The sequence below is a fragment of the Felis catus genome, chromosome E1 (assembly GCF_018350175.1).
Source record: "Felis catus isolate Fca126 chromosome E1, F.catus_Fca126_mat1.0, whole genome shotgun sequence".
In the NCBI taxonomy this organism is placed as follows: Eukaryota; Metazoa; Chordata; class Mammalia; order Carnivora; family Felidae; genus Felis; species Felis catus.
The window spans coordinates 48310281-48323802 of record NC_058381.1 but is presented as its reverse complement, the minus strand read 5'-3'; the positions used below and the strand labels follow the sequence as shown (position 1 = coordinate 48323802).

At 50.8% G+C, this 13522-nt stretch overlaps 1 long non-coding RNA gene across 1 annotated transcript; it reads left to right on the top strand.

Annotated features, from left to right (window-relative positions):
* Positions 1-11685: 11685 nt before the first annotated feature.
* LOC109494117 lies at positions 11686-12759 on the top strand. The gene is made up of 2 exons (XR_002148696.3): positions 11686-12319; positions 12551-12759. It is a non-coding gene; the product is annotated as an uncharacterized LOC109494117 (long non-coding RNA).
* Positions 12760-13522: the final 763 nt, after the last annotated feature.

Genomic DNA, 13522 nt, shown 5'->3' with positions numbered 1-13522 from the left:
CTCAGAAATCATAATCCGGCTCCTTTCCCAGTGCCCTTGCTGATCTCTTGTTTCCTCAAGAACTCAAAAAAACACATTGATGAGATTTTTTTTCCTCCCCCTCCAACACTTGAAGAGGGAGGGTAATGAACTGAAGTCTGATAAATTGGGGAGTAAAAGCACTCAGGGTCACCAGTGGTTGGGCAGGAATAATTCCACTGCTGGCTCCCTCCCACATGGAACTCACCAGCCTCCTCCTTGCCCCGGGGGGACTCCGCGACACCCTCTGTCCCACCAGATGGCCTTCAGAGGAATGGGGTGTTATTAGGACTGTGGACTGAGTTGATGGGGAGGCATTTGGGGGCAAATCCCCAAGTGCCACCAGCTTCTCAGTGATGTGTCGGGGGGGGGCCCTTCCTTAATGTTTGGGTAACTCCTTTCTCCCCACATAAAAGTGGTGTATTGGGGTTCTCCAGAGAAACGGAACTGATAGGATGCACCTAGAGATTTATTTTAAGCAATTGGTTCCCATGGTGGTGGAGGCTTGGCAAGTCCAAAATCACCAAAATCAGATGGGGGAGGCCAGCAGGCTGCAGACTCAGGGAAGAGTTGCAGTGTGAGTCTGAAGGCCACCTGCTGGTAGATTTTCTTCTTGCTTGGGGTAGGTCAGTCTTTATTCCATTCAGGCCTTCACCTGATTGGACGAGGCCCGGCACATTCTAAGAAAGAATCCGTGTTACTCAAAGTCCACTGCCATCAATGGCAATCTCATCGGAAACACACCTTCACAGAAACGGCCAGAATAATCTGGGCGCCGTGGCCCAGCCCAGTTGACACATTAAATGAACCATCACAGATGGATAAAGGGCAGATGAGATCCGGGGAAATGGTATTCCACCTTCAGCATTGCAGGGTAGGGGGGGCGCCTGCGTGGCTCAGTCAGTTGAGCATCCGACTCTTGATCCCAGCTCAGGTCACGATCTCGCGGTTGGTGGCATTGTGCTCCTCGTTGAGCTGTACTCTGACGGTGAGCGCCTGCTTGGGCTTCTCTCCCTCTCTTTCTGCCCCTTCCCCACCCTCTCTCTCTCAAAGCAAATGTATAAACTTTAAAAAGAAGAATTGCAGGGGAGGGGTGAGATACAGGAGTAGGGGGAGTCGGCGCATCTCTGCTCACCCATGCACGCACGTGTACGGCCACGCCCAGGGCTCTGTTCTTTCGCAGGCTGTCCCTCCAGCCGAAGCCGTCTCCCTGACGAGTGCGTGGAGCGCGTTTGCAGCTCCCCCAGTGTTGGCTGGTATCCTACACTCGGTGAATACATGCTCCCATGCTAACACAACCCTTGAGAAGTTTCTCGGCCTCTGGAACACGAACACTCCGTGAGTGGGAACAGGTGAATGAGTGGATTCCACCGAACGTGCCAGATGGACCAGGGCCCAGCCTGCACTACAAGTGTGAAGTCAGCCATGGCACCGAGTCTCAGAGGCCACCAGGGTGCAGACCTGACTCTCCCCAAGGGGGTGGAAGGTGGTGAGCCGTAGCTGGGCCAAAGCCCCCCCCTCCCCAGGACCCAGGATGGGCGCTGGGGCCTCAGGCCCTTCCTTCTGGAAGAATTCTGTTTGCTGGATTCCCACCTACAACTGCACTGGGATCCTAGTGACCTTGGACAGGTCACACCCTCCCGGGGCCTGCCTCGGCTTCCTCATGTGTACTAAAGGCCGACCTCCCCGTCTGCTTCTGAGCCAGACTTTTCTGCCCGGGTCGCCCGCCCTTGGGTGTTTGCATCCAGCGAGGCTTCTGCTCTGCTGGTTCCGGGGTGGCAATGGACCTGAGTTCCCTGCAGGGCACTGCTCCCGCTCTGCGTATTGTCAGCAGCCTAGGGACCTCCTTTTTTCATTCCTACAACGAGGGAGTTGGATAAAGTCATCTGCAGGTTCTGTCTCCAGCTCAAAAGACTGTAAGTTCTGTAGGCAAAATCCAACCAAGCTCAAATGATAGACCCCCAGCCTCTGCCTCCTGCCAAGGGCACCCAGATGACACCCCCAAAGAATGCAGAATTTAGCTAAGAGAGCACGTACTCGGGGGACCTCAAGGAAGAACAAGATTGTGTATGATAGAATGCAAATGGCAGGCCCCAGAATAGCCGGAGGGGAGAGGGGGGAGGTTTCGAAGATGAACTCAGCTGTCCCCTTCTCAGCCAATGGGAATGGGAGGCAGTGGAGCTTCTCAATCCAGCGTCTGCTCCCCTGGATGGCGTTATGGGAAGTGAGGCCCCGGTGAGCCAAGTCCGGAGGTGAAGAGCCTCCAAGGGTTCAAGGTCAAGAGGCACCACTTTTGTGCCAAAAGGCAAGAAAAATCTTTCCCAGCTGAAAGGTACCCAAAATGTGACTATGTCTGTTAGGAGATGAAAGTTTCCAGGTGGGAGTTGGGTGAGGGGAGGGAACTGACAGTTCCCTGGAAAAGCTCATCCTAGAAATGTCATCAGGAGCTCAGTCTTGGCCTTGATTGGCAGATGAGATGCTGGCCGATTATCCCAGTGGGCTGAGGGCTCGGGGATAGGATCCGTGGCTTCCTCTGCTGAGTCCCAACCCAGCCTTTCCACCTCGGAGCTGGGCTTCAAGCCTCCAGCTACCCCCTCCGGGAAAACCAGTGGCACATTTCAGGCCTCAGTTTCTCCACCCATAAGATGGACAGCCTCCTCGGCCTCTCTGCCCTGGGAAGGAGTGAGCCTGAGTGACAAATGGGAATCCTGGTGCTGCCCAGTGGAGCAGATGTACTGGCTCAGGGCTGAGCACTGGTTCGGAGTCACCATCTCTATGCCCCAAGCTTAGCTGACTTGCCGTGTTTTCCCGGCCCTGCCCCGCTCCAACCCCTCATCCTGTGCGTAGCCTGGGAGAGGCTTTTTTCCCATTCCTCTGGCTCTCTCCTCACCAGCAAGGAGCAGTTTTGGGGGGATGTATCTGATACCCCACTGTTCCCTGACCTTGGCCTTGAGATCCTCCCTTTTTAAAGCTGGTGGAGATCAGATTCTGGCTTATGCGCTGCGACGAATAGGTCATTTCAATGGCAAATAATAGTTTGACTCAAACTGCTTTAAATAGGAGTATTTCTTATCTTCACGTCAGGAAGGCCAGGAGTAGGTGTGGGTCCAAGACTGGCTAATTCATGGGCTCAATGATGCCATCAAAAGCCCAAGTTCTTTCCATCTCTTGGTGGTGCCGCCATTGACTTTATCCTCAGGCTGGCAGCAATCCCAAGGGTCCTATCTAGATACAACAACATCAGAAGGAAGTGAAGGACTATCTCTTCTTCTGTGGCTTTCTTAGGAAGAAAGACCAATTTCCCAGAAGTCTCCACCTCTGGGGTCATGTGCCCATTGATAAACCACCATCTGGCAAAGGGAAGGGGTGACCACATACTCCAGTCATCTATTGAAATAACGAGTTACCCCAAACCTCAATAGCTTCATCGCCATCATATCACTATTTCTGACACTTTGGGGGGCTGACTGGGCTCAGCAAGATGGTTCTCACTCAGGATCTCTCAAGGGGTTAGAGTCAGCGACTATCATCTTCAAAACTTCCTTGCTCACTTGTCTGGCAATTACATCCACCGGGACCACAGCCAGGGCTGTCGGCTGGGACACCTATGCACAGTCTCTTCACAAGGCCTGGTCTTCCTTGGAGCATGACAGCTGGGGTCTGAGAGTGAACATCCTAAAAGACAGGCAGTATTGCCTTTCTTTGAAGTAACCTTGGATGTCATCCGGTGTCCTTTCCATCATAATCACCAGATCACCCAAATGTAAGGGGAGAGAACGCAGATCCTGCCAGTTCGAGATGTGATGCGCGTCAAAGTCCTCTTGTGAAGAGAGGGACATGAGAAAGGAATCTGTTGTGGCAACCACCTTAGGAAAATACAATGTGCTGCACTATGATTGGCTTTGACCAATTGTTCTTCCAGTATAGATTCTGATTTTGTTCTGAGCTGGGCACTGAGACTGTTTCTCTAACAATTTCCAGGTGATGTCAAGACTGTGCCATGTTCTAGGCTCTAGGGACTGGGTTCCAGGCACATGAGCTTTTTTTTTTTTTTTTTTTAAGCTCCCAAGGTGGTTCTCATGTGAAAGCAGAGTTGATAACCACTGGCTTCGATCTACCAGGATATCCCCCTTCAGATTGAGGATAAAGCCCCTTCTGAGTCTGGTCGGGGAGTACTGCTTCCCAAACAAAGTAGAGGAAAAGAAGGGGAAATGATCCTGGGTGGGCAACCAGAGAGGCTAAAGGCCCAGGCATCTTCCTTGCTCCCTCCCAACCCACGCAGACCCTGCCTCTTTAGACGAGGCTATGCCATGGGCAAGATGTCAAGTCCATGGGCACATTCCCGGCCTCTCTGCTCCTGGGCCCTTTCCCTGCTGAGCTGGTACTCATCGGGATGCAGGAAGGGCCTGCCTTTGAGAAAGAGGACAGCAATGCTCAGCATTCTGGAGCCAGTATTCTCTCTGCCCCCACTTTCAGGGCCAAGGGATGGACTTCTGGCTCTGAGTAGGCCTTAGATGCTCAGAAATGACCTTACAGTCTCAGGGCTCCGACACAGAATTTAAACCAGTCTTCATCACTGGTCTTTGAATAATTCATTTCACACTCAGCAATCATAATAAGAACAAGGCTTGAGGGCTTTGGAGGTTTCTGATCAGGCAATAAAGAGACCATGTATGACAGTCTTCTCAGCAGACTGGACTTGGCTCAATTTTTATATTAAGTCCACCCACATCCACACATCCACCTCCTACCCCGTATTAGACACAATAGAATCCGTGTGAAAATACTATGGAGTCTATTTTTTAAAAGACGACAACTATGTGTTTAAAATGTAAAAGTCCTCCTCAGGTTATTTGTCTTAACAAAATGGCCAAGAGGCAAAATTAAACCAACCCAAGAGGCTCCAGGTGAGTACCACACATTAAATCCAAAGCAATTCTCAGTGCCCTAAATGATCAAGGCTGGATGGTGTCCTACGAGGTCAGTGGCAGATTCGGGGGAAAATGGATTCACCATCTTGAATCAAGACACGGTTTCTTGTGAATGTCAGTCTAAGGCCCTACGAGTTCAGCAGAGGGGTCATCGCCAGACGTCGTCATCAGCGTGCATGTAAAGCCCTTATTCAGAGCGTCTGGCACGTAGTAGGGGTTTTGCGAGCGTTCCTTCATTTAGCCCTCTCAATCCAGTTCGTGAAAGGACACTGACACTTAAAGAGGGTTGGGGGCTTGCTCATAACCACACAGATGATATTTGCGGTGCTCTGAAAGCCCTGTTTTAATTGGTTGCTACCTGCAGTTCTAAATGCCCCACACGGCCAAAGCGTCCACTTCCGTAATCAGGGAAATAGTCCAGGCTCCTGTTCGAAGATTGATGGGGAAGAAAAGGTCTCAATAAGTGGGAAAGAATGGTGGGGTGCCATTCTCCTGAAAGCTCTCCATTTACTACTCTCATCTCTGCTGGAAAAACTCACTGCTTCGTCCTTCACACTCACACACAGCACTTACGACACCAGACGCGTGTCGGTTTCCCCACACCAAGCTGGGTGTCCCACAATTCAATTCCACTCTGACATTAACCAGAGTTGGCGCAGACCCAACAGGTTAAGAGGGTTCGGTCCTGTGAGACTGTCCCCCACTTCTGATGCCAACTACAAGAAGGTCTCCAGGTTACGCCCAACTTCTGTCCAACTTGGCTACAAATCAGGGGTTCTTATGACCTCACTCCTTGGATCCAGTCACTTGCTAGAGCAGTTCACAGAACTCAGGGAAACACTTACGCTTCCCAGTTTATTAGATGATAAAGGTTATGATAAGGATGCAGATGAGCAGGTGGATGAAGGGATACACAGGGCGGGCGAGGTCTGGAAGAGTCCTGAACACAGGAGCTTGTAGCCCTGTGGAGTTGCAGTGTAACACCCTCTGGGCACATGAGTGCCTTCGCCAACCCAGATGCTCTCCAAATTTCCTCCTTCGGGATTCTTATGGAGTCTTCATCATGTAGGCCTGGTCAATCGTTAGCCCAATTTCCAGCCCCTCTTCCCTGCTTGCAGGATGGGGGGTAGGGCTGAAAAGTCCAGGCTTCTAATCATGCCTTGGTCTCTCTGGTGACTAGCCCCCATCTTGAAGCTATCCAGGAGCCCACCCAGGGTTGCCTCATCAGAACAAAAGACTCTCCCATCACCCGGGAAATTCCAAGGGATTTAGGAGCTCTGTGCCAGGAACCAGAGAAGAGACCACCATGTGTATTTTCTACTATTTCACCCAACCAATGTTGGAAATGGATGTACAACTCCACGTTTTCCTGCATGCTGGCCCCTCACTGCACTCTCCTCTTTTTTTTTTAATTTAATTATTTTTTAATGTTTATTTTTGAGAGAGAGACAAAGACAGAGCGCAAGCAGGGGAGGGGCAGAAAGAGAGGGAGGCACAGAATCCGAAGCAGGCTCCAGGCTCCGAACTGTCAGCACAGAGCCCCACGCGGGGCTTGAACCCACGAACCATGAGATCATGACCTGAGCCAAAGTCGGACTCTTAACTGACTGAGCCACCCAGGCGCCCCTGCCCTCTCTCCTCTTGACAGCTCCTGGAGGAAGGCTCACAGCCCATGTTTGGCCTGACTGGTGAGAGTGTGACTGGCGTCATCCGGCTTGCCCAATGACCTGATCCTCGTAGTGCTGGGGAGTCAGCCTCAGATGCTGGCCATGAGCACTCAGTGGACTCTGGCCTCCAGGCTCCGTTTTCCAGGCTGAATCCCAGGACACTGTGAAGCAAATAGCCAGTACAAGCACACGGAAAGGGAGGCCTTGACAGTCTGAAGCCCACCAGCTGGAGAGGAGGAGGGAATATTTCCGTTTGCTCAACAGAACGTTTCCTGAAACACCATATGTGTGAGCTCCCATGCTGCTGGCTGCGTGAAGTGCAAAGGAAAAAGTGTAGCACAAATGAATTTTACTCCAACACTACTTAAGTGTGACAAATGTCACCTTGTTTTTCTAGATCAAATTAAGTCTGACCTTGAGCCCCCCCCCCAACTGGGTGGCGGGAAGTTCAGTGTCTCCAAGGGTTGCCCAAAATCCCAATGGGGAGGGCATGATGGAGGCCATCGACAGCTGGAATTCCACAGCCCAGCCCAGGGTAGGCGCTAGGGTCCCTGCAGAGGCAAGGACACCCATGCCTGGTGTCCAATGGCCTCAGAAACACCTGCCTCGGGCCTGTGAGGGACTCTAGTCTCAACCACTCTAGGATCCCACCTATTACGCTCCCTGATTCATTTCCTTCCCAGGATGGGGACTGTCCCCAGAGTTGGCTGTTCTCCCTGACCTCTTCCAAGGACTTCCTTCCAGCCTGTCCCCTTGGAAAGATACTCTGTATTCTCCCTCAGTGGGTCCGTGGAAACAATGGTGGATTCTCTTTCTGGGATTCGGGGGGGGAAAAGAAAGAGATGAGAAAATGATCAAAGCATTCGTAATAATTTACCCTGTTAGACTATTAATAATAATTAAATTAGTACTAACGCATTATTTTAGCTATTGTTACCATTATGTCAGCATCTATGCAAGCAGTTTATCCTACATCATTTCATTTTATTTATCGATTCCAAACCCTAGAGCAGAGTTGAGTTAATTACACTCTCCGGGGGCGCCTGGGTTGCTCAGTCGGTTGAGTGTCTGACTCTTGATTTAGGCTCAGGTCACGATCTCATAGTTTGTAAGATCCTGGGGCTCTGTGCTGAGAGTGCAGAGCCTGCTTGGGATTCTCTCTCTCCCTCTCTCTCTGCCCCTCCCCTGCTCACACCCACACACACCCCCCCCTCAAAAGTAAATAAATATTTTTAAAAAATTACACTCTCTAGTTCATGGTGCGTGAACTGGTCTGTCACTGGTCCACAAAGGCTTGGCTCTTGGTTTTTTATTTATGCATGTGTTTTTCCTTTCTTCTCCTACCCCATGAGTAACCACTCAAATGTATTTCATAAGGTAACTTTTTGTTTATCTGTTGCTCCTTAAATGTGTGTTGTTGAGTTTTTTTTGCATGTAATTTGAATTCGAATAAATGGTTTCACATTATGTCTGTCATTCCCTTTCTTGCTTTTTCATTAACACTGCTGTTGTGATGCTTCTGTTTTTCTCCATGAACTTGTAGTCCATTTCCTCTAATCACCACCTTTTGCCTAAATCCCAGTGAAAATCCCACTGACAGACACCACAAAAATGGGGTTAAGAGGCCAGAGCCAAGAGCTCATCGCCCAGACCTTACAGACCTTGTGGCCATTGCCTTGGGATACCAAAGAGTGGAATGCATCACGGGATATGTGTGCACTTAATTTGACCAAACGCTGCCTAGTTGCTTTTCAGAATGGAGGCCACAGTTTCCATTCCCACAGGCAAAGCATGAATGCTTCTATATTCCACTCCCCGCCCCCCCCCACCCCGACTAGAACAGTCCAGCATTCCTCAGTGGCAGCCCCGTTGACATCTTGGCTCAGATGATATTTGTCGTGGGGGCTGTCCTGTGCATTGCAGGATATTTAGCACGTTCTTGGCCTCTACCCCGTTGACACCAGTGGCACCCTCATCCTCCATCGTGGTGACCAACAATGTCTCCAGATGCTGTTCTCTGCAGGCGGTAGGCGGGGTGTCCCTAGTTAAGAACCACATAGGCTTATCTAGCTTTCTCTTGTTTGTCGTCTAGTGGGTTTCACCGACTATTCCACGAGGGGAGCATTATAATACCTTCTTCCAGCAGAGGAAACTCAGAGAAAGTAAGTGATTTACCTGCAGCCACATATCCGAGAAGAACACTCTCTGAGCCTTCCAAGAGCTCAGTTTCGCATGGAAGACACATCATCCAACCAAAGATCTTCTGTGGATGAATGGACCAGCCACATAATTTGGGAACATGAAAGAAGGAGGGTTAATTCTCCCAAGAGTAGCGGGGAGGGAAGGGAAGAGACAGCGGAAAATGGCGGTGTCCTTGAGCCGGTCTTCAGAGGATGGGAACTGGAGGCTAGATTGTCTGATGCCAAACCCGAGGTTCCTACCACTGTGCTATGAGGTCGCCTTCTGCAGGTGAGAGTATACGTTCATCTTCAAGAGCTTGGGAAATACAGACAAATGAGAGCAGGGAAAGAAACCATGCATAGCCTCACTACCCAAACAAATCCACTATTTTAAAACCACTGCTGAGTTTTTAAAAATGTCAGCCAGGGGTGCCTGGTGGCTTAGTTGATTAAATGTCCAACTCGGGTCATGATCTCATGGTACATGGGTTCGAGCCCTGCGTAGGGCTGTGCTGACAGCACAGAGCCTGCTTGCTTGGGATTCACTCTCCCTCTCTCTCTGCCCCACTCCCCTGCATTCTTTCTCAAAATAAATAAATGAACTTAAAAAACTAACAATTTTTTAAAAATTAAAAAATGTCAACCTTATTCAAAAGTAGACAACATAGTACAGTGAGCTCTCCTGCACCCATCACCCAGTTTCAACCAGGATGAACACATGTCCAACCCCTGAATGTTTAGAAGCAAACCCCAAACATCACATCATTTCCTGTATAAGCATGTCACAGTTACGTATATACGCTCAGATTCTTTTAAAATCACAATACCGAGGGGCGCCTGGGTGGCGCAGTCGGTTAAGTGTCCGACTTCAGCCAGGTCATGATCTCGCGGTCCGTTAGTTCGAGCCCCACGTCGGGCTCTGGGCTGATGGCTCAGAGCCTGGAGCCTGTTTCCGATTCTGTGTCTCCCTCTCTCTCTGCCCCTCGCCCGTTCATGCTCTGTCTCTCTCTGTCCCAAAAATAAATAAACGTTGAAAAAAAAAGATTTTTAAAAAATAAAATCACAATACCGAGAGGTACCTGTGTGGCTCAGTTGGTTGGGCGTCCAACTTCAACTCAGGTCATGATCTCACCATTCGTGAGTTCGAGCCCCACGTCGGGTTCTGTGCTGACAACTCAGAGCCTGGAGCCTGCTTCGGATTCTGTGTCTCCCGCTCTCTCTCTGCCCCTCCCCCACTCACACTCTATCTCTGTCTCTCAAAAATGAGTAAGTGTTAAAAAAAAATTTTTTTTTAATCACAAAGCCAATAATAACACACTTCAAGAATACCTTAAGTTTGACATCTGAAATTGGGAGACGTGAAGTTAGTAACCCTTGACAGTCATGGTCCGGATCCATTGTTTCATTGGCGGTTGTGAAATGTGAGTGTTCTAATACTGCTCTTTCTTCATTGACGAGCTGGAATACAGCTCCAGAGAAACGTCCCCTCATCTGCTTTCTGCTTTCTGTACCTCGATCGTCACTCTGTTCTGTAGCTGCATGTGCCCTGTCGTATGGATGTGCCCCGTCTCCAACCGATGGACATTTGGGTTGATTCAGCCAAAACATCCACTAAGGGGTACCATTTTGCCAGCCCTCGCTCAGAAACCATTCTTTGATGATGTTATCTCTATTTTCAACACAAATCTCCAAGTTGTAAATTTTAGTGCGATGATTCTCTGGCCCCTGTGCTTTCCTCTGTTCCGAGGCCATTAGCCACCATGAGTTCCCCTCTAAGTCCGCCCTGGTTAAACGGCTCAAGAATGGCCACTTCTCTGCCAGCCTTCGGACGGGCCCAGGGCAAGGCTGGAAGGCCATCCCCTGGAAGGCTGGGTGAGTTTCAGGTTCTCCCGTCACAGGGTGACATTGTCAGGAGCTCCCGCCCCCCACGTGGAGAGGGGACTTTCCTGGAGGCCCCTCCAGCTGTGACTCACCAGCTCCTGAGCCCAAACCCATCGGGGGAACCACAAATGGATTCTGGAGAACAGGGAGTGAAAGCCACCTCTGTGTGGGAGAGGATGTTATAATACCAGGCTGTCACCAAATTAACGTTATTAAACAAATGCACAAAAATAGCAGCCATAATTATTCCTATACAGTAGCTCAATCTGGAACTTTCCGTGCGTTTCTGCGCCCCCTAAACATAGGGCTGTCGCTATTCCTGCTCCTTGGGTTCTTCCTCCTTTCCTCTCTCTAAGATGTTGCAGAGGAAAGAGCCCCACCTCCACCCCGCAAGCTCCCGGAACCTCTTTGTTGCCTTGGGAAAGAAGAAAAGTCTGAAAACTAAGGTTTCTTCAGTACCTGCTATGTGCCAGGCCCTTTACATATGAAATTCCACTTAATCCTCGGAACAATCTAATGAAGGAAGTGCTGTTATTCCCATCAGACAGATTAGCAAACTGAGTCCTAAAGAGGTCATGTTAACTTAATGGCCACTGGCTTGTAGATATGAAAGCCCAGGTTTGACCAACTCCAGAACGTTTGCCCTTTGCCATTCTGCTCCACTGCTCCTCTGACGGGTATCTCCCCAACCTCCTCCTCCACCTCTCTACGGACGCCTCCCATCCAGGCACCTGCCCACAGCACCACGGCTTTTCGAGCTGGCTCTGTCCCAAGTGAGTCCCGTGTGTCCCGGCTCGTGGCCTGGCCACTGCCCCAGGTCAGCCCCAAGGCCAGGGTTGGGCCAGAGCCCCTTATAGGGGAGCAGGGCAGGAGGGAAGGGGCCCACGCAGAGGCCACCACGCTGGTGCGAGGACAGCAGGTCACGGCGGAAAGGCCAGAGCCTCAGAAAGTGGGGCCCAAGCCCAGCTCTGGTCACCAGGCCAGCTTGTCCGGCGAGGGTGGCCTCATCATCGAGGGAGCAGGTGCACTGCATCACACAGGGCCGGTCCTCACGGCAGCAGCCTGGTCCTCGGTCAGACAGGTTGCCTCCCCTCTCAGAGCCCTGGGAGCACTGATGCCTGCCTCTACGTCACATGTGAGAAACGTAACAGAGGATTATAGAGAAGGTGGGCACGTAGCCATTGAGGGCCTTCCCGAGAGCCACGCTCCGGGATGAGGACACCAGTGGTCAAACCCAGATCCTGTCCCTTTGGGCTCAAGAAGCTCACAGGTGAGCAGAGCAGAGGATGACGATGGCGACGATGATGATGAGAACTATTATTACCAAGTGGTGGACATTGTGAGCACCACCCGGCCCCGCCCTCTGTGAAGGACTTGTCATCCCCGCAGCCATCAGTCCCTTTCTTTGATCTGCAATGACTGCCCCAGCTGGGAACCGCTCCCCCAGGCCAGCTCAGCTGCTCTGTGTGCAGCGCCCCCTCGGGGTCGAGGCTGGGCTGCTCCTCTGCCCGATACCGCGCCAGGTGGACAATTGCCATCGCACCAGCTCTTTCTCTCGGTCGGCTTCCAGAGGAACGCGCAACAGGATGTCACTGTAATTATATAAGCGCTGAGCAAATCAGGATCCTGGGGCTGCCTGCAGGTGAGCTGAGCTGGCGGGATGCACAGGCAGCGGCAGGAAGTTGCCACGGAGGACATCTTGTGTATTCCTCTGCCCGGCAGACCCGCTCCCCTTCTGGCCAAGGAGTGGCCAAGGAGCCCGAGCTGGGCCAGTGGTGGGCATTCACACTGGATAAGCCAAGGTGGGGAGCTCCCCTGCCCGCCCCCCACTCCAATGAAGGCAGCTCACCTCTGCACTGATTTCACACCCCAGGCAGGTGCCTCCCTGTCCAGGCATCTCAGGCAGCCTGCTCGTGATGTCCCCGGTGTCACTTGACTTTCCCCCTCAGAGCTGGCCGTGGAGCTGGACAACTCAGGTAGCCTATGCTCTTTCCTGCCCCAAGCCACTGTGATCTCCGGGTTTCTCGCTGACCTAAGTAGCCACACCAAATAAACTGTGCTTTGCAGCTTCACAGCTGGGAATAGTTCTCAGTCTCTACTGATTGGTTGCCTCTTCTGTCTACGTCCCTTTCCCAATCTGTAAGTGCTATGCTATGTATGATTCTGGAACATTCTGCCATCCCTCTGTAGCCCCTCTAAACTGCAGTGTCTCTCTTTTTTTAATGGTTGTTTGTTTGTTTGTTTTGAGAGAGAGAGAGAGAGAGAGCTTATGCGATGAGCAGGGGAGGGGCAAAGAGTGAAGGAGAGAGAATCCCAAGCAGGCTCTGAGCTGTCAATGCGGGGCTCAATCCCACGAACCATGAGATCATGACTTGAGTGGAAACCAAGAGTCAGACGCTCAACTGACTGAGCCACCCAAGTGCCCCGCAATGTCTCTTTTAAATGTGACTTCCAGAATTGATTCAAAACTCCAGCACCAAATGCTGGGCTGTACCCCTTTCTTGATGTGGGCATCGTGCATTTGTCTGTCAAGAAAATGGCATAAACCTGTCACCTAAGGTGCTTTTCAGGCCAGCAATCCTTAAGCCAGTCTCTATCTGGGAAATTGGTTTTTGGAGTCCAATGTCAATATTCTACATTATCAAATTCTGCACTTGTTCATTCAATATAGAATTTGCACATGCAAAGAAGCACTTTTTTCCCCTCAAATTTCTAATGCTTCCCCAGCTCTAGAAGAAAAAAAAAAGAAAGCTAACAACTCTGCCCTCTTCTGGTCAATTTATTATTTTCCTCTTTAATACATGTGCTTGGAATAGAACGGAACAAGCTGAGTGCCTTCATGGTT